Below are 20362 nucleotides of genomic sequence, written 5' to 3'. Positions count from 1 at the left end.
GAAACACCCTCCACAATGGGGTCAGTTTCCTTTCTGTTATAGTTGTGCAAGTTCACCACTAGGTTCCTGGCAGCTTTAACTGTGTCTGACACCCTGTTCCCTGAGATCCCCCTTAGCCATTGGTTAGGGGTTGAGTAAGTACTTTCCTGAGATAAACCATGTTTCCTGTACTCTTCATCACTCTCGTGCCCTATAATTTTGTTTTAAGTGGAGATGCAGCTGACTCATTTTGATCTCTTTTGCATGGTACTAGGTACTTATGGGTGATTATTGTTTTCTGAATTTAATCTCTCAAATGACATGCTCTAATTAATTAATGTGTTAATTATTTATTTAACCATTTTATTTAACCCTGAATCACTTCCTGCTCCCTATGAAAGCAAAACATGGAGTGGCTCTTCATGGTGCTAGATTTTATTTTTTCTAATGGATATTCCCCCTTTGTCCCAGAAATTGTATTATTTTACTATTATTACTGGAATAGATAACACAACAGATAATGCCTGTTGAGTACACATGAGGCAGGTGCCTTTGTAAGAGTTTTGCATGAACTATATCATCACATCCTCATCATGCCCTGGGGAGGCCCTGTCCCTACTCCATTTTCAAGCTGATAAAACTGGCACAGAATAGTTGATTCACATGTTTGTGGATGCACAGCCAACTATGCCCTCACCAAGCAGCTGGAGTTCTTACCCACCAACCATTCCCAACTCTCCCAGGTCATTTCCCAGCATGCACTTGTATTGGCATACATGGGCAGGAAGACACACAACACTGACAGTGTGCACAAGAGGAGGGGGCAGAAAGTGAATTTCCCTGCCATGCTTGTCCCAGTGTGCCCCTTGAGGGGCAGCCTCCACAAAGCCTCCTGTGTTCTCATCCTATGACATTGTGTACACAGGTGAGTGAACATTTGCATGTGATGGCCCCAGGTTTGATCATGTAGCACCTTTGTTACCCAGTGTCCCATTTGTCTGTAGGGATTTTCCCTACCCTGAGTAAAAAAACATGGGCAAACGTTGTGGTGACAGGCACCCAGATTCTATTCCTGCTCTCGGAGACACAAAGAATTGACCTGGATGTCAGAATTTCCAGCTCTACACAGCAATAAAATTAATCAAAAATACAAGTGCTCAGAGAATTCCCCAGCCATTAAGGGGTAGGAGGATGGCACATTCTTCCTCCCTCACAAAGGGACTCATATTTCCCATGTCCTTGTGCTGGAGAGAAGGGCCTTCTTGGCTTATGGACATAGTGATAAACTGTCCTGGGGCTTCAGAATATGGCACATATTCAGCTGTTCCTAGGTCTGCAATCTTATTTTACCACTTGAAACAACTCCTGGCTCTAGAGAGCTCTTATGTCCATGTGGTGTGTCACCTCATATAAAGGTAAACTCTCTGACTTATTTGGTATTTAGATAGCCTATTTGCCTATTTGAATTCGACTCAGAGTTGAACACACATGTATCACCTGAGATAAGCTGGTGTGTAATGTAACAGCCTGCCACAGTCTGGGTGGGCACAAATCACGAGCTACTGAAGCAGGAACAAACTTTATTTCTGAACTCCACCAGCACACTCCACACATGCTCCAGGGAACTCTCCCGAATGCCATGCGGCTCCTCCAGCAACCAGCAACTGGAAATATCCCTCCTCCAGTACTTCCCCAACCAATGGGAACTCTCAGGAAATCCCGTGAGAGCTGAAGCAGAACTCAATGGGAACTCCGCCAGAACTCAAAAGTCATCATCTTAATGGCTCGCTAGCGTCACCTCTCAACCACTACTTCTGGCAAAAATGCCATGCGTCATCCCAACTTGGCTGTGGCCCTCAACATCTCCCCCCTTCTGTTTAATTAAACAACAAGCAATGTGGCTTAGGGACTGTGCCTCTTAGGCTGTCCAATACTACATATGGTCCTTACACGTCATAGGATGAGCTGACCTCAAGGCGTCAGCCTCCTGTCTTAGGTTGGTACCACTGCAATTGGATCCTACCCATCACTGACTATCAGTCCAGCATACAGCCATACTTGTGGATAGGCCTTTGCACAGTGGGGGGTGAGGTTCTTTGCCTCACATCTGTTGGCCCTCAAATTTGGCCTTTGCACCAGTGTGGGGGGGTGAGGTTCTTTGCTTCACTTCTGTTGGCCCCCAAATTTGGCCTTGGTGCCACTGGGGGGGTGAGGTTCTTTGCCTCACCTCTGTTGGCCCCCAAATTTTAGACCATCACTAGCAGAAGGGAGGAGGATACAAAATGCCATGACACCAAGCCAATTGATGGCTCCTTTTGGAAAAATTGTACCACCAATGACACCATCTGCAAAGATACACCAACACTACCACAATTCGCTGCATCAACAGATAGTTCACAATGCATACAAGTGATACATAGTCCAGGCAAGTTCTACAAGCAGTTCAAAGCAGAGGAATCCATCAATATGTCCATTTCCTCCCAAAGTAAATCAACTCCTTGATTGAGCATTATTTGTTGAGTTATTATTCATTGATGCATCAGTTTATACAGTTTGTTGTGATAACTATCGAAGAAGCTGTAGTTTGGTTTTATCTTTGTCTTCACCGGCACTGGGATGAAGATAGGAATTCTGGCAATGATGGCTAAAAAATATATGTAACATTCCAACAGGTACTAAGAAAACAATTTCCTGAACAGTTGATATTATCCTGAACAGAATTATTAAATATAATGAAAAGGAAAGGTGAAAGTAAACAAACAGATCTGTTAACCTGCTTTTTTGTTCACATATTAAAACAATCCTCAACAGCTGTTTACCCAATTTAAATTAAACCATTTAAATCACGTGAATAAAAAAAAAAAATTGGATCCATTTTTTTATGAGCGCTCCTCATATGTGATATATGGACATACGCACATACAGACATACAACACAAAACACAAGTGTGCACATATAACATACAACACATAAGGCAATAGTAAAGGCCTTGTAGCTTTACACAGGTGAAATCTCCGTTGCAATGTTTAAAAACTCCATAGTCAAAAAATAAAACTGATCAGAGAAAACATTAACCTAGGTCTGTATGAGCTCAAAAAATAAAATAGAACTTCATGATGTGGGAAAGGGCACTAATAAAATAGATATTGAAAAAAGCATCTCGGTTAATCACTGTTGCAGATGTAAGAATAGCCAACCTGGAGCTCTGGATATCAGCTGTTATGGATTTGAGTCAAATCATCTTCTTTTTGGTCTGTAGAAATTGCTTTGGGTAGTCTCTCTGGAATCCAAATCGGCTGCTGTTCTCTCTTTGGAAACACACAAACAGAACCCCAACTCCAGACAATCACTGGGTCAGGACCTTTCCATTGTCCTCTTAGAATATCCTTCCAAAGTACCTTAGGCTTATGTACATTTTTGGACACATATGCCTTTCCACAGCACTAAGCCCTGATGAATCCAAATTTAAAAAGTTTAGAGTAAAAAGGGTTATTTTAATTTTATCTTTGGGGGATATATACCCCTTTTCAAATCCCTCTTTTTGCTTTAATAAGTACATTTTAATAGTTTGATGAGCTCTTTCAACTATGCCTTGTCCCTGTGGATTGTATGGAATTCCTGTTATGTGAGTAATGCCAAATGATGAGCAAAATTGTTTAAAAGATATAGAAGTATAAACAGGACCATTATCCTTTTTTAACTGTTTTGGAATGCCCACAGTGGCAAAATTTTGTAAGTAATGATCTATAATATCTTTAGTTTTTTCTCCGGCATGAAGGGAGCCCATCAAAAATCTGGAAGAAGTATCAACTGTAACATGCAAATATTTTAATTTTCCAAATTCTGGCAAGTGTGTGAAGTCCATCTGCCAAATATGATTAGGTATCAGTCCTCTAGGATTGACTCCAAGATTAATTTGTGGTAAAAAGGTAACACAATTTTGACATTGTTTTATTATTTGTCTAGCTTGTTCCTTAGTTATTTTAAAATGCTTTTGTAAAGTATTAGCATTGACATGGAACCCTTTATGAAAATTTGTAGCTTCTTCTAGTATAGAGAAAATATGTATATCATGTGTAGTTTTATCTGCTAAATCATTGCCCAAACTAAGGGCTCCAGGCAATCCTGTATGAGCTTTGATATGTCCTATAAAGAATGGATCTTTTCTGTCCCAGATTAGACTTTGTATAGTGGAAAACAAAGAGAAATCAGTAGAGGAAGGAGAAATCCTACCAGCATCTTCAAGGGATACTATAGCATTAACTATATACTGACTATCAGAAAATAAATTAAATACAGAATCTTTAAACATCACAAAAGCTTGTAATACTGCCTTAAGCTCTACCTTTTGAGCTGATTATTTGGGTACTCAAAATGTAAATATTTGATCAGGGGTAACTACTGCTGCTGTAACATTATTTGACCCATCAGTGAATATATTTGGAGCATTCATGATAGGTGTTTTTCTTGTCATTTTTGGAAAAACTATAGGATGCCAAGACCAAAAAGACAATAAAGGATTAGATGGTAAGTGGTTATCAAATGAAACATTAGATTTGCACATGATTATTGCCCAAGTTTTTAACTCATTAGCTAACTCATCAATTTGATCCATAGTATATGGAATAATAATTTTATTGGGAGAAATTCAAAACACTCCCTTTGCTGCTTTTATTCCTTATAGTATTAATCATCCTGAAGCCTCAGGATACCTAGTAAGAATAGTGTTAGGAGAATAAGATAAATGTATCCACAATAATGGACCTTCTTGCCAAAATACTCATGTAGGAATATTTTTGTTGGTATTACAATAAATAATAAAGGCAAACTTATATCAATTCTATCTAAATGCATATTTTCCATATATGTTTCAATAATTTTTAATGCCTTTCTTGCTTCAGGTGTTAACATTCAAGGTGAATTTGGATCTGATGGACCTTTTAGGAAATCAAATTAAGGTCTCAACACTGCTGTTGGTATGCCTAGATAAGGCCTTATCCAATTTATGTCTCTTAATAACTTTTTAAAGTCGTTCAGTGATTTGAGTTGATCTACTTGTATTTGAATTTTTGGTGGACAGATCATGATTGAGGATAATAGAACTCCTAAATAATTAATTGGAACATTTAATAGTACTTTATTGCTATCTCTGGATTATAATTTTTTTAATAAATTTGTAAGTGCAGCATAACATTCTAGCAATATGTTTTTATCTTTATGTGCTAATAATACATCATCCATATAGTGAAATATTTGTAGTTCAGGATTTTGATTTCTAAGTGGCTGGATTGCTTTGGTAACATAAATTTGACACATACTTGGGCTGTTAGCCATCCCTTGAGTGAGTATTTTCCATTCATATCTCTGATCAGGACCTTCATGATTTAGTGCAGGGATAGTAAATGCAAAACATGGACTATCCTCAGGATGAATTGGAATTGAAAAACAAAAACAATCTTTAATATCTATAGCTAAAATGTACCAGGTGTTTGGCAAAGAAGAAAATTGAGGAATCCCCGATTGAGCAGGTCCCATAATAACCATCTCATTATTAATGGCTCTTAAATCTTGCAGTAATCTCCATTTACCAGATTTCTTTTTAATGACAAAAATGGGAGTATTATAGGAAGATACGGAAGGTTGTATATGTCCCTCCTCTAATTGTTGTTTGACCAAGTCATGGGCTGCTTGTATCTTTTCTTTAGTCAGGGGCCACTGAGGAACCTATACTGGTCTTTCTGATTTCCAAGTAATTTTTATTGTCTCAGTGACCTCTTCTGAAAACCCAATTCATGTCTCTCTATTCCTTGATCTATTTGAATTGGTGCTGCTATACCTTGTTCTTGTTCTCCTAATCTTTTTCCTTTCCTAAAACATTGTCTAGTCCTAATAGTGGGCGCATTTGGGTTGATGTTATTTGTTAATGTCAAACCTAATTGATCTAGGACATCTTGTCCCCATAAATTTATAGGAAGATGATCCAATATATATGGCTGTATAGTTCCTTCACATCCTTCAGGATCCTTCCAATCTAATACCATTGCACTTCTATGGGGATTAGTCACCACTCCTATGCCTCAAAGCTTCTTGTAATGGCCAATGTTTTGGCCATTCTTGACGAGATATGATGCTAAGGTCTGCATCTGTATCCAGTAGCCCATTAAATTCATGTCCTTGAATATTTAGTTTTAGCATTGGGCGAGAATCTAGATTTAAAGACAGCATATCCCAATCTACACCTGTGGAGCCTAATCCCCTGGAACCAATGCAAGCATCCATTGATGGAGGAATGGATAAACATGTTGTCCATCCACACAATGGAATATAATTCTCCCCACATTATGTTAAGTGTAGTCACACAATCACAAAAGGACATTTAGTACATAATTCTATAGATGATGTATCTAGAGTCATCAAACCCACAGAAACAGAAGGCAGGGGACTGGATGAGGGGCAGTGGGATGGCATTATTTCATCAGTACAGAGTTTCTGTTATAAAGATGAAGTCTAGCAACAGATGGTGGTTATAGTGAATTACTGAGCACTTCTGAATTCTGTGTGCACATAAAAATGGTTAATATGGGCTGGGACTATGGCTTAGTAATGCAGACAATATTTATAGCAGTTCAATTTACAATAGCTAAACTGTGGAAGCATCCTAGATGCACTTCAATAGATGAATAGATAATGAAACTGTGATATATATATATATATATATATATATATATATATATATATATATATATATATATATACACATACATACATACACACACACACAATGGAATATTACTCAGCATTAAAAGAGAATAAAATTATGGCTTTTGTAGGTAAATGGATGGAGCCGGAGAATATTATGCTAAGCAATGTAAACCAATTCCAGAAAAACCAAAGACTGAGTGTTCTCTCTGATAGTGAATGATGATCCATAATGGGGGGGGGGGGAGGGAAGAAGACACAAAGAAGGGAAAATGACTCAAAGTTGAGGGAGGATGGGAAGGGAACATGGGAATGAGATGGACATAATTAACTAGGTACAGGTATGACTGCACATATGGTGCAATGCTACATTGGGTACAACCAGAGAAATGAAAAGCTGTGCTACAATTGTATAAAAGGAATCAAAATGCATTCTTCTATCATATATACCTAATTAAAATAAATGAGTTAATTAATATAAAGGATATTTCTTATGTTACTATTAACAGGTTTATATTGCCTTCAAATGAAGTCATAAATGAAAACAGTATTGTTTAAATTTCTCAGTTTTAATTTCTATCAGGGCAAGTATGAAAAAGGACACCCACATAAATGGAGCACTTGGGGCTCTCGGTGTTGGGAAAGGGCTGTGAACCTTGTATCAGTTACCTGTCCAGGGGGCTGCTTAGGAGGGGCAGTCACCTGTCTAAGGCCTGGATGACAGCATATTGGGACTCACATGGGTGAGGTCTGCTCCTCCATCTTAGGATCAAGGTGCTGCAGCTCCACAAACATGAGTGCTTCATAAGTGCTCAGCACAGAGGCCATGCTAAACACCTAGGATCCTCTACTGCTCCTCTCATGCCCACACCATCCAGCAGATTGCCCAAAGGCTTGGTCTGAGTATGTACTTGGCTTCTTCCACTTCATTTACTTATTACTCACTTCCATTGTATGTGACACCAGTGTTGGTGTGCAAAAAGTTGGACAGGCTTAAAAGTCACCATTAAGCCTGTAGACAAGCAAAGCCCTAGATTAGATGTACTGCCACTACACAGCAACTGGGTGTTCCCTGAAGACATTAGGAAGAGAAACTCCTTCTGGATCATTAACAGCACTCAAGAGGGCTTCCTCTACACTCACACTTCTGTGATGTACATCAACACAAGCCTTCTAAAGACAGAAATTGGCAGTGACGGAGGAAACTTACCTTACTTTTTGACAAATACTTTTCCCATAAGTCTTAGAAATTGACTATATTCATTAAATTCATCTTGGCTAACCTCTGGAAAGAGGAAAACTTTTTCCTAATTCAGATCAGGAGCTAGGGAAGTAGCTCAGTGTTGAGTCTGCACATAGCATGTACAAAGTCCTTGGATCTGAACCCAGCACCAATAAATAAATATTTTAAACACTTACTAAAAATTAATTTTAAGCAATGTCCCATTATGGTAATATCAAAGGGGAAAGAAAAACATTTACTAGATTCCCCATCTGTCCCCAGGACAGTCAAAGCCAACCTCACAGCTGCTACACAGGAAGTGGGTAAGAGTCTGCCTTCCACCTCCATCTTCCTCTCACACAGGCAGGTCTAGTCCTGATTTCCATGAGCTTCCTCATCAATAAGAAGTCATGAGGTCAGGCCAATGAACAAAGAGCTTGTAGATGCCTGGTCTAGTCCCTATTTGCTGCTTACTAATTGTGTGCTTATTGCCAAATCCCAGCACACCTTCAGGCTTCTATTTTCTCTCCTACACCATGCAGATCACCTTTATCTAAGGTCCTTTTGAGGATAGCAGAGCACAGTGAGTGCAAAAACCTGCCACTGGGACAGCACACTGTGGTCACCAGGACCATCTTCTAGAGCTGCTGACCCATCACTGAAAGCAGCTCCCTGAGCTGAGTGTGTGAGGGACTGAGTCAAGAGACAATGCCTAAATTTAACCTGGGTTGAGCCACTCCTGAGATGTGTGACTTGGGCAACTCATGTGTCCTCTCTCGGTGACAGATTCTCTTCTATTACATATGATTCTGCTCATGCCACAATCTAACTGTGATACTCAGAACATGTCTGAAATCCCAGAACATGAAGAAGCTCTTTGTATCAGGTTGTATCTCTGCACTAAGCCACACTCATGGCCTGGAGAACTTAGCTACCACCTCTTGATTCATACCAGTGAATGGCCAGCAAGCCTGTCATCACTGCTGGATCCTGAAGTAATCCCACCAAGACCTGAACTTCTCTGGCCTTCTGAACTTCAGGCACTGCTTGGCAGTCAGCACTGCATGAAGATGTGGCTTTGAATCTATGGCTATTGAGCAGGGATGGCTCATGAGCTGGTGGGTCAGGAGCCCTACCTGTCCTCTTGGCACCTCTCACCAAGTGTCTCAGGAAGGTCTTAAGAGGCGTTTTCAACCTTTCCCACCCTCTTTATACCCCTAACCAGCAATTTCTCTCCTGTACAATGTGCCCAGAAATGCTTCCTCCTCTCTAGCCCAGGACTACAGGCTTCTGGGTCCATCACTAGCCACAAATGACAGCTGATTTAAAGGAATTCCTGACTGCATCCATCACAATCCCACTGTCAAGATAGTTTAAAAGAAAATGTGCAGGAGATTCCTATCACTGCAACCCCTCAGAACAAGGATGTCCCTTGCAGAATGCAGAGTGGCTCCACCCACTACCACACAACTAGCCTTTAAAACCTCATGGGTCACCTAGGCCTTGGGAAAATGGGCTGTAAGAGAGAAAGCTTATTCTGATACCACTGGGCAAAGCAAGTGAGAAAGGTAAGTGGCTGGCACCTAGATAGCCTTCAGCCTCCATCAAAGAGTAACTACTACCTCAGGGAGGAAGATCCTGGACACAAGGGTGAAACACCTGTCTGGCAACAACGGCTAAGTCCCAACACCATACGTAACAGCCCAAAGGGAGTCTACTGGGTAGCTCCAAGGCCTTGACCTTGTCAAGGTCAAGATAGACTGCTAGAAAGACTGAATCCCCTGCCTGGAGAACCTCCCCAATTCCAGGTACTATAATTGAAGCCCTCAGTGAACTGGAAGGCATAGATGTCCGATGTAAATAAAATCCTCCAAAATCAGGGCCTTGAGTTATCCCAGAAAACAACCACAACCCAGGGATGTGGAGTGAAGTCAAGGCCTGAAATCAGGGCTCAAAGCCCTATCTTTGGAGACCATTCAAAATCTCTGCATCTCAGATACTATAGTTTCTACCAGGGAGTTGGTTAGTACAGCCTAAGAGGAAGGGGTTTCCTCAAGAGATCCAGATGTCAACTTCTGCCCCCCTTCAGAATTTTCTCCCCACCAGGAAACAGTCTTCAAAGTGGTGAGATGCCAGACAGGAACTTAGGAATGCTTGTGATTGCAGGTAGAGAGCTGCTCACTGCTAACATTACCTGAAGTTCACTGCTATCATCATTTGAAGTTGTTTCTTTGTTTAGAACTGCTCTTTAGAAAAGTCCTAGCAGAACCAACTTAAACTAGTCAAAGATACAGAGCTCCTCTTCTAAGGAACCTAGGGCAAACTTTACTCACTCTATCTCATTATAATGCTAAATTTTCTGCCCTAAATGAAGTGCATCTGGCATTTGTTTGGTTTGGTACTGGGAATAGAAGCCAGGGATGCTTTATCATTTTGTGGTAGAGATTTCTCAGAAAAAAGGAAAGAGAACATGATGCCATCTGTATCATTGTGAGCCCTTGTGAAATCAGTTTTGAACATTCTTGCTACTTTGTAGTATAGAAATAGAATGCCCAAACAAGAATATGTATTACCTCATATGAAGACAAAATTAGTATGTAAAAGGAAACTAACCAGACTATATAAGGGATCACTCCCTACACTAAATTATCAGCCTTTGGATAATAATCCACTGAGCCTGGATGGACACAAATAAACACTGCTTCCTGTTGAATACACTGGTGTCCCCTGTCTGTGTGAGAATCCCATGCAACATTTTATTTGGTTTTGTTTGAGGCAGGATCTCACTTATCTTATCCTTCTCATTGCTATATATTTATAATGACCAGCTTGCTTAGAAGTGTTTACATCCTATGAGAAGTGATAAGAACATCTGAAAAATGATTTTGAAGACTCTTAAATAAATAGTAATCTTTAAAAACTGACATGAAAACCAACTCAAGTTTTAAGCTCCTTCTTTAGAAACATTAGATATGCTGTACTTCTTAAAAAATAACTTATTCAAACTACTTGTGCCAATGTTTGCAACTCTTCTAAAATTACTCTTAAAATAATCTAATGTGAGATTTTTTTCTATGGCAAGAATTCACATGGCTTGTATAGAAAGTCTCAACAGGGCTGTAGATGGAGCTTACTGCTAGAGAGATTGCCTAGCATGTACGAGGTCTTGAAGTTTAACCACCAACACTGCAAGAAAAGGAAAGGGAGAAAGAAGGAAGGAATGAAGGGAGAAAGGAAGGAAAGAAGGAAGGAAGGAAGGAAGGTGGAAGGAAGAAAGAAAGGAAGGAAAAAATAGGAGACAGGGCAGGATGGAAAGGAATGAGTCATTAAAACAAAAGGGCATGTGGTACAAACATAAATATATGATTTACTACCTTTTAAAAATTTTTACAGAGATTTAGAATTTTACTGACATCAAACTGGGTGACATTATGACTGTATAGAGTTCTGCTTTGGCCTGTCCTAAACCAAACTAATGGGTGAGTGACCTGGAGATGACTCCTCTCTGGCTTGATTGGGACAATCTTGAACCTGTGATGCTTTGGGATGCACAACATAGTGAAGGGGCCAATATTTCTCTGACAGGGAGCATGAGTGTGCTAGGCCCCTGGGAGCCCATGACCAGGGCTCCTCATAGGCATGCCCACAGGTCCCCTCTCCACTGATGGTTCACAATGGTCTGCTCCGTTGCCTAGTGCATGTTTGTTTCTGACCAAAGGCCTGAGTGTCCACAGCCTGTTTTGGTGTGGCTGGGCATGGTGTGGTTGTGGAGGGAATAGTCAAAGCAGCCTTCACATGATGGATGGGGCAACGGCTGCCCCTCAGCCATAGTTGCAGGTGGTACTGGAAGAAGTAAGCAGGGTTGTGGTTTGCATTGTCTGAAGACATGGAAACACACCCTAGTCCTTATGGATGTTCATGGGAATTGGTGATATGTATAGCTATTGGATTTTTTGTTGTTCTCTTGTTTTTGTGGAGAAGTTATCAGTCTGTGAGAAGCAGGCATTACATGAGAAGAGAAAAAAAAACTTGCTCTAAAACTTTCTGGACAACTTGGAGAAAAATGTGAACTACTTGAAACAGCCTTGTTCAAAAACAGTAGAAGGCTTAGAGTCATTGCTAAAAGATGGCATTTTGTTGAAGAAGTCAATAGAAGCAGAAAATTTGGAGGCAATATATGAAAACCTGGATAGGTCCATATCTAAACTTGAAGATGAAATACTCTTTCTAGAAAAAGAGCTAAAAGAAGAGAAAACTAAACATTGTCAACAGGATGAATTGAAGGTGGATATATCAAAAAGGATTAAGTTCCTAGAAGATGAATCAAAATCCCAAATATCTGAAGCTAAAAAAAGCCTTGAGAATATTTCAAATGAATGAAGAAGAAGTTATGGTTGCTATAAAAGAGGCTTGGAATGAAAATTCCCAACTTCAGGAATGTCAGAAACAGCTTTTGAAAGAAGTTAAGGTATGGAAAGAAAAAGTAAATGGCCTTAATAAATAAAAAAAAAAGTTATTTGAACACTCTAAAATACATGCAGAACAAGTTCTAAGAGATAAAGAAAATCACATTAAGTCTCTGACTGAACACTTGCTGCAGATTCAAAATTGGGCCCCTGTGGTTGGAGAAGTCCTAAAAGATGAAGGTAACTTGGAGTTTGAAATGGAGAATGAATTAGAAATTGGTGCTCACTTAGAAGATCAGCCAAAAGGGGCCTTGAAGATTCTGGTTTATTTTGCTAAGTTAAAGGCCTCTTTTACAATCTTAGAAAGAGAAAGAAATCATTTTTTTATACTTTATTATCTGAGGTAATTAAAACAAAAGAAGACATTATACAACATCTTAAAAATCTTAAGACAGAACAAGCATCTTTGCAAGCAGAAAATACACAGTTTGAAAGTGAGAATCAGAATTTTCAGCTGAAAGTTAAAGTCATGATGGAACTATGTCAAGAAAATGTAATGGAACTCCAAAGGAAATTAATAGGAGAGGAATATTACTGAGTAGAGCAAGAGGAGAAACTTTCCAAAGTGGAAGAAAAGATCAGCCATACAACAAAACTGCTTGAGACCTATAGAAAGTGAGCCAAAGATCTTGAAGAAGAATTGGAGAGAACCATTTATTTTTATCAGGGGCATGTTATGTACTGTGAGAAAAAAAGCACATGGTAATGAGTTGGCAGCTCAGAGTGATTTAAGGCCACAAAATGCTCAAAACAGAGAAAAAATAACTGAAATGGGGTTCAAATTTAAACTTGTAGAAAAAGATCCTTCTGTGCCTGATGTTTCAAATACACCCTTTGGCAGAGAGAATTCCCCAAATGGTCCCTCACATTTGGGTCAAGTTTCATGTGAAATAAGTCCTTCTCATTCAGAAAATAAGGGTCCACTCATACTCTCACCTTTGGTACAAGAGGGAGGAGATAGAGGTTCAAGGTCCCAGAGAATCCTCTGGAATGTCCGAGTAGCAAGAAAAGAAGGGAATCAAACTTTGATAATTTAACTGATCCTCAGAGAGCACTTTTTGACACTGGGCCTCTGGCACCTCCATGGGAACAGGCCCTTAGGATAATGATCCCTCCACCAGGCCAACCATACTCTAATCCACAGCTTCCTCTACAAAGGCAAGATGGATGTTATTCTAATTATGGTAGAAGACCTGGATCAGTAGAACTCAGAAGTTTCATCTATGCCGCCTTTGGATAAAATGGATGGGCCTACATCTTCAGAAGTGGAATCCAGTAGAAATGAAACCAAAGTCAATCTTGGTGATTCCAATGTGCCTGATTCATCTCTCCCTGCTTAAAACCAAGGAATTGGCTCTGATTTTGCTTTCTTACCTTTTCCAATCAGAGGTCCTTTGTTTTCAGTGGATCCAAGAGTCAGTTCATGAGAGAGCCCTTTTTCCCTTCACCTCCTTCAGGAAACATGTAAGGAGAAACTCAAGAATATCTTCCACCAGGCCCACTACCCCCTGCATTTCCAATAGGACCATGGTGTTTTCCTCATTATCTCCCCCCAAGAGCTGGATTTCTTCCCCCACCTCCCACCCCCGCATTCTGAAAGTATAAGTGAGTTCCCTTCAGGGTTGATTCCACCTTCAAATGAGCCTGCTACTGAACATTCAGAAGCACAACAAGAAACTTGACAATAGTTTTTATCTGCCTTTAAAAGTAATATATCTCTTATTTTTAGTTTAAGTAACTGCTTTTAAGTGATTATATGTTTGTTCCAATTGAAGCTCAATGGAATGATAATTCTTAGGATATATTTTGTAAGTAATTATGGTTTAAATATGAATCTTATGAATAAATTATTTCCATTTTATCTTATTCTAGAGAGTACAGCATTTAATTTGAATAATGCATTATTATATGAGCAACAACTGGATTTTTTATATATGTAATCTTGCAGTTGGGGATATTTTAAACTCCAAACAAAGGCTGCCCCTTTATACAAAGAAACATATTTACTGTGATTGTAGCAAATGTGAAAGTAACTTTGTGCTTAATGAAAGATTTTAGTTGATTTAAAGTCTGTTTGGCTTTAATAATGATAATAAAATTCAGCTAGTTTTTCCATAAAAAAAAAAAAAAAAAAGAATAACTAGAGCATATTAAGAGTAAACCAGAAAACACAACTAAACATTTCATGGAAATAGGAGACTTCAAAAAAAAGTTCCAGTTCTCAGAAAACTTGTAGGAATTTGGAAACTATAATTTAAGTTCACTCTTTGCATATTTCCCCCTACATCTTCTTTATTTTATGCCTATTCTGCTGTGGTTCACTGATAGGAGGAGTGTCCTAGTCTTTGTTTTGTCTTCAGGGAGACTTTTGTAAAATACAAATGAATTATGAGGACTCTGAAATGAAGAAACAAAGACATAACTCCAAATTTGTTATTGTTACATTAGATAGTCATGAAATGACTCTGCTAAACTACTATAAACCCAAATTCCCACAACTAAAGAAGAAATCTCCTGATTTTTGAGCTGTTATAATTAAAGCAATAGCCTTTTTTACATATAGCATAAATGAATGAAACTAATAGCTACATGATTAAGTGTTTTATTTAAAAACATTTTTTTTTAATTGTTGACTTACCTTTATTTATTTATATATAGTAGAGAGAATGAAGTCCAGTGCCTCACACATGCTAGGCAGGAGCTCTGCCACTGAGCCACAACCCCAGCCCATGATTATATTTTACTAACCACTAATAATAATCTAAAAAGTAAATTAGTATATCTCCATTATCAAAGAAATACAAGCCCCAAATTGATAACCAAAAACAATTATACCTGAATTATTTTCTAATGTTCTATTAATTACAGGGATTATTTGATTCTATAGTGGTTTTACCAAAGGTCTGAAATATTTCCTAGCACTTGGCCAGCATCTACTCTTCTACAATAGTGGAAATAGGTATGGTAGAATTTTGCTGAAATGAATTAAATTCATGTATTCAGGGATGTCAATATTCCTCAAATTTGCTATGGACCTGAGAGTATTGATATTGGGTTAAAGGATTGTGTTTAAAAAAAAAATAGGTCTGGGGTTGTGACTCAGCAGTAGAGCACTCATGTAAAACATCCGAGGTCCTGGGTTCAATCCTCAGCACCACATATAAATAAATAAAGTTATTGTGTCTATCTACAACTAAAAACTATTTTTTTAAAAAATGGTTAACATGGCAAATGTCATGTCATGTCATGTGTATTTTAATCACAATAAAATGAAAAACAAACAACTGAGGTGTACCAGTGAGGGAGCTGTGAGTCTAAAGCAACAGACAAGTGGGTTCTCAGTAAGCATGGCATGTGACCCAATTTCTATAGGTGTTTTAGATGGTACCACATCCTGGGATATTCAGTCTGGTGAGATGTCCATTTGAGGATTAATTTGAGAGGGCTTGGTTGGTGATAGCATGCTGTTCCTAAATCCTTGCCTAAAATTTTGGTTGAATGAGTCATTATGCCATTAGCTATATTAATATTGGGTAACAGGACAACACACAACTATATTTTTTGTCTTTATTTTTCAACAAACAAATTTATAAAGGTCAAAAATATGACAAATGTGGCCTCCTATTCTTAGAATGTTTTAAAGTGACAGATTCCTGGAAATAAGAAATGACAACTTCCTTTGGGATACGTAAACCTCTATTCAAAACATGAATATACTTTATTTACCCATAGGAAAATTCTGTGATATAAATTACATGATTCACTTTTTCCTGAGTCCCCTCTCTTTTATAAGCCCATGCCTCTAAGGAGAGCATTTCCTGGTGGAAATGCCTGAGAGCAGTGAGCTCTGCCCTGAGCAACCTTGAAAATGGCTCTCTGGTTAGGTCCAGAGGAAGGCAGGAATGGAGAAATCTGGGTAGGGAAATGGCATGGCATGACAAGGAATATTCTGGGAGATGCTGCCTCCTATCTGGAGGACCTGATGGGGGAACAGGTGTTGAAAGTAATTGTGGCATCAGGGAACTTGGGGGAAGGAACCATGCAAAGCATGCTGTGAAACCCGGCTTCTCCTAGGAACTTTTCAGTAACCCTGTCTCTCTAACTGTTCCTCGAGAGGTGTGTGGCTGTCTACACATGGGACAAAGTGCCAAGTGATCCTTCCTTCTTCAAGGATAAAATCAGGGCCTTAAGCAACTTAGTGAGGCCCTGCCTTTTTGTGACTGGCTTCTTTGAGTTGGCCTAATATTTTCAAGGTTCACTTGTGTCATAGCATGTTATCAGTACTCCATTCCTTTCTATTACAGAACAACATTCCATTAGATGGACATGCCATATTTATTAATCTTTTTTGTTAGTTGTCTGAGTCACTTGTACTTTTTGGCTATTTGAATAATGCTGCTGTAAACACTCATATACAAACTCTTGTGGGCACATATACCTTAGTTTCTCTTGGGTGTACACCTAGGAGTTGGATTGCTGGGTCATTTAGTAACTCTGTGTCTAACATGGAAGGAGTTGCCAGATTGTGCTAAATGCAGCCACATCCTTTACATTTCCTTCTCCAGGTCATTGTGTGTCCTTATCCCTGAGAAAATATGCTATTGTTCATGTCTTGATTGTAGCAATACTTCTAGCCATAAATTGGTCTCTTGTTATGACTTTGATTTGCAATTCCTTAATGATAAATGATAAATGACAGCTGTTTTGCAAACAATGACCTTTAGAGAAGTGCATATTCAAATCTTTGGACACTTTTTTATTGGATTTTCTTTGTTGTTGTAACAGTTCTTTCTATATTTGGGGTAACAGTCATTTCTGAGTTGCCGCAGTCTGGCTGGGCACAAATCACGAGCCACTGAAGCAGGAACAAACTTTATTTTTAAACTGCAGGAAAACACTTCACACAGCTCCTGGGGAATCCTCCCAAACACGCCACGAGGCTTGTCCAGGAACCCCCAGCCGGAAATATCTCTCCCGGAAATCCCTCCTCCTGCACTTCCCCAACCAATGGGAACTCTCGGGGAATCCCCGGAAATCCCCACGAGAACTCCAAAATAGTGCGAGAACTCAAAAGTTGTGGCAGAGGCGGATAGTAATGCCTCGCCTGTCAATCAATACTGTTGGCAAAATGCCAGGGGCCATACAGACTCAGCCGTGGCTCTCAGCATCTCCCCCTTTTTGTTTAATTAAACAACAAGCAATGTGGCTTAGGGACCGTGCCTGTTAGGCAGTCCAATTCAACATATGGTCCTTACCCGTCATCGGATGAACTGACCTCTAGGCGTCAGCCTCCTGTCTTAGGTTGGTGCCACTGCAATTGGATCATACCCGTCACTGACTACCGGTCCAGCATACAGCCATACTTGTGGATAGGTCTATGCACCAGTGGGGGGGTGAGGTTCTTTGCCTCACCTCTGTTGGCCCCCAAATTTGGCCTTGGTGCCAGTGGGGGAGTGAGGTTAATGTGGCTTAAGGACCGTGCCTGGTAGGTTGTCCAATTTAACATATGGTTCTTACCCGTCATCGGAAAACTGACCTTTAGGCGTCAGCCTCCTGTCTTAGGTTGATACCACTGCAATTGGATCATACCCGTCACTGACTACCGGTCCAGCATAAGCCATTGGCCCCCAAATTTTAGACCATCACTAGCAGAAGGGAGGAGGATGCAAAATGCCATGACACTAAACCAATTGAGGGCTCCTTTGAAAAATTGTACCACCGGTGACACCATCAACAAAAATACTCCAGCACTACCACAATTCGCTGTACCAACAGATAGTTCACAATGCATACAAGTGATACATAGTCCAGGCAAGGTCTGCAAGCAATTCAAAGCAGAGGAATCTGTCAATATGTCCATTTCCTCCCAAAGTAAATCGACTCCTTAATTGAGCATTACTTGTGGAGTTATTATTCATTGATGCATCAGTTTTTACAGTTTGTTGTGATAACTATCGAAGAAGCTGTAGTTTGGTTTTATCTTTGTCTTCACCGGCACTGGGATGAAGATAGGAGTTCTGGCAATGATGCTAAGAAAAAAATTATGTAACATTCCAACAGGCACTAAGAAAACAATTTTTTGAACAATTTACATTATCCTGAACAGAATTATTAAATATAATGAGAAGGAAAGGTGAAAGTAAACAAAAAGATCTGTTAACCTCCTATTTGTTCACATATTAAAACAATTTTCAACAGCTGTTTACCCAATCTAAATTAAACCATTAAAATCACGTGAATAAAAAAATTCGGATCCATTTATTCATGAGCGCTCCTCATATATGATATATGGACATACGCACATACAGACATACAACACAAAACAGAAGTGTGCACACATAACATACAACACTTAAGACAATAGTAAAGGCCTTGAAGCTTTACCTAGGTGAAATCTCCATTGCAATGCTTAAAAACTCCAGAGTCAAAAAATAAAACTGATCAGAAAAACATTAACCTAGGTCTGTATGAGCTCAAAAATAAAATAGAACTTTATGATGTGGGAAAAGGCAAATAATAAAATAAATATTGAAAAAAGCATCCTGGTTAATCACTGTCGCAGATGTAAAAATAGCAAAACTGGAGTTCTGGATATCAGCTGTTATGGATTTGAGTCAAATCATCTTCCTTTTGGCCTGTAGAAATTGTTTTAGTTAATCTCTCTGGAATCCAAATCGGCTGCTGTTCTCCCTGTGGAAAAACACAAACAGAACCCCGACTCCAGACAATCACTGGGTCAGGACCTTTCCATTGTCCTGTTAGAATATCCTTCCAAAGTACCTTAGGCTTATGTACATTTTTTGGACACATATGCCTTTCCGCAGCACTAAGCCCTGAGGAATCCAAATTTAAAAAGTTTAGAGTAAAAAGAGTTATTTTAAGTTTATCTTTGGGTGACATATACCCCTTTCCAATTCCCTCTTTTTGCTTTAGTAAGTACATTTTAATAGTTTGATGAGCTCTTTCAACTATGCCTTGTCCTTGTGGATTGTATGGAATTCCTGTTATATGAGTAATGCCAAATGATGAGCAAAATTGTTTAAAAGAGGTAGAAGTATAACCAGGACCATTATCTGTTTTTAACTGTTTTGGAACGCCCACAGTGGCAAAATTTTGTAAGCAATGAGCTATAACATCTTTAGTTTTTTCTCCGGAATGAAGGGAGCCCATCAAAAATCCGGAAGAAGTATCAACTGTAACATGCAAATATTTTAATTTTCCAAATTGTGGCAAGTGTGTGACGTCCATCTGCCAAATATGGTTAGGTATCAGTCCTCTAGGATTGACTCCAAGATTAACTTGTGGTAAAAAGGTCACACAATTTTGACATTGTTTTATTATTTGTCTAGCTTGTTCCTTAGTTATTTTAAAGCGCTTTTGTAAAGTATTAGCATTGACATGGAACTTATTATGAAAATGTGTAGCTTCTTCTAGTGTAGAGAAAATATGTATGTCATGTGTAGTTTTATCTGCTAAATCGTTGCCCAAACTAAGGGCTCCAGGCAATCCTGTATGTGCTCTGATATGTCCTATAAAGAATGGAACTTTTCTGTCCCAGATTAGACTTTGTATAGCAGAAAACAAAGAGAAAACAGTAGAGGAAGGGGAAATCCTGCCAGCATCTTCAAGGGATACTATAGCATTAACTACATACTGACTATCAGAGAATAAATTAAATACAGAATCTTTAAACATCACAAAAGCTTGTAAAACTGCATTAAGCTCTACCTTTTGAGCTGATTGTTTGGGTACTAAAAATGTAAAAGTTTGATCAGGGGTAACTACTGCTGCTGTACCATTATTTGACCCATCAGTGAATATATTTGGAGCATTCATGATAGGGGTTTTTCTTGTCATTTTTGGAAAAACTACAGGATGCGAAGACCAAAAAGACAACAAAGGATTAGATGGTAAGTGATTATCAAATGAAACATTAGATTTACACATGATTATTGCCCAAGTATTAAACTCATTAGCTAACTCATCAATTTGATCC

At 39.0% G+C, this 20362-nt stretch overlaps 2 pseudogenes; one reads left to right on the top strand and one right to left on the bottom strand.

The window, feature by feature from the left end:
- The window catches only part of LOC114079480 (E3 ubiquitin-protein ligase SH3RF1-like), a 52357-nt pseudogene extending 44851 nt beyond the window's left edge, over positions 1–7506 (bottom strand).
- Positions 7507–11698: 4192 nt separating this feature from the next.
- Positions 11699–14048, top strand: LOC114084081 (melanoma inhibitory activity protein 2-like; annotated as a pseudogene).
- Positions 14049–20362: the final 6314 nt, after the last annotated feature.

Source organism: Marmota flaviventris, chromosome 6 (genome assembly GCF_047511675.1).
Source record: "Marmota flaviventris isolate mMarFla1 chromosome 6, mMarFla1.hap1, whole genome shotgun sequence".
In the NCBI taxonomy this organism is placed as follows: Eukaryota; Metazoa; Chordata; class Mammalia; order Rodentia; family Sciuridae; genus Marmota; species Marmota flaviventris.
This window is presented reverse-complemented; position numbering and strand designations above follow the sequence as displayed.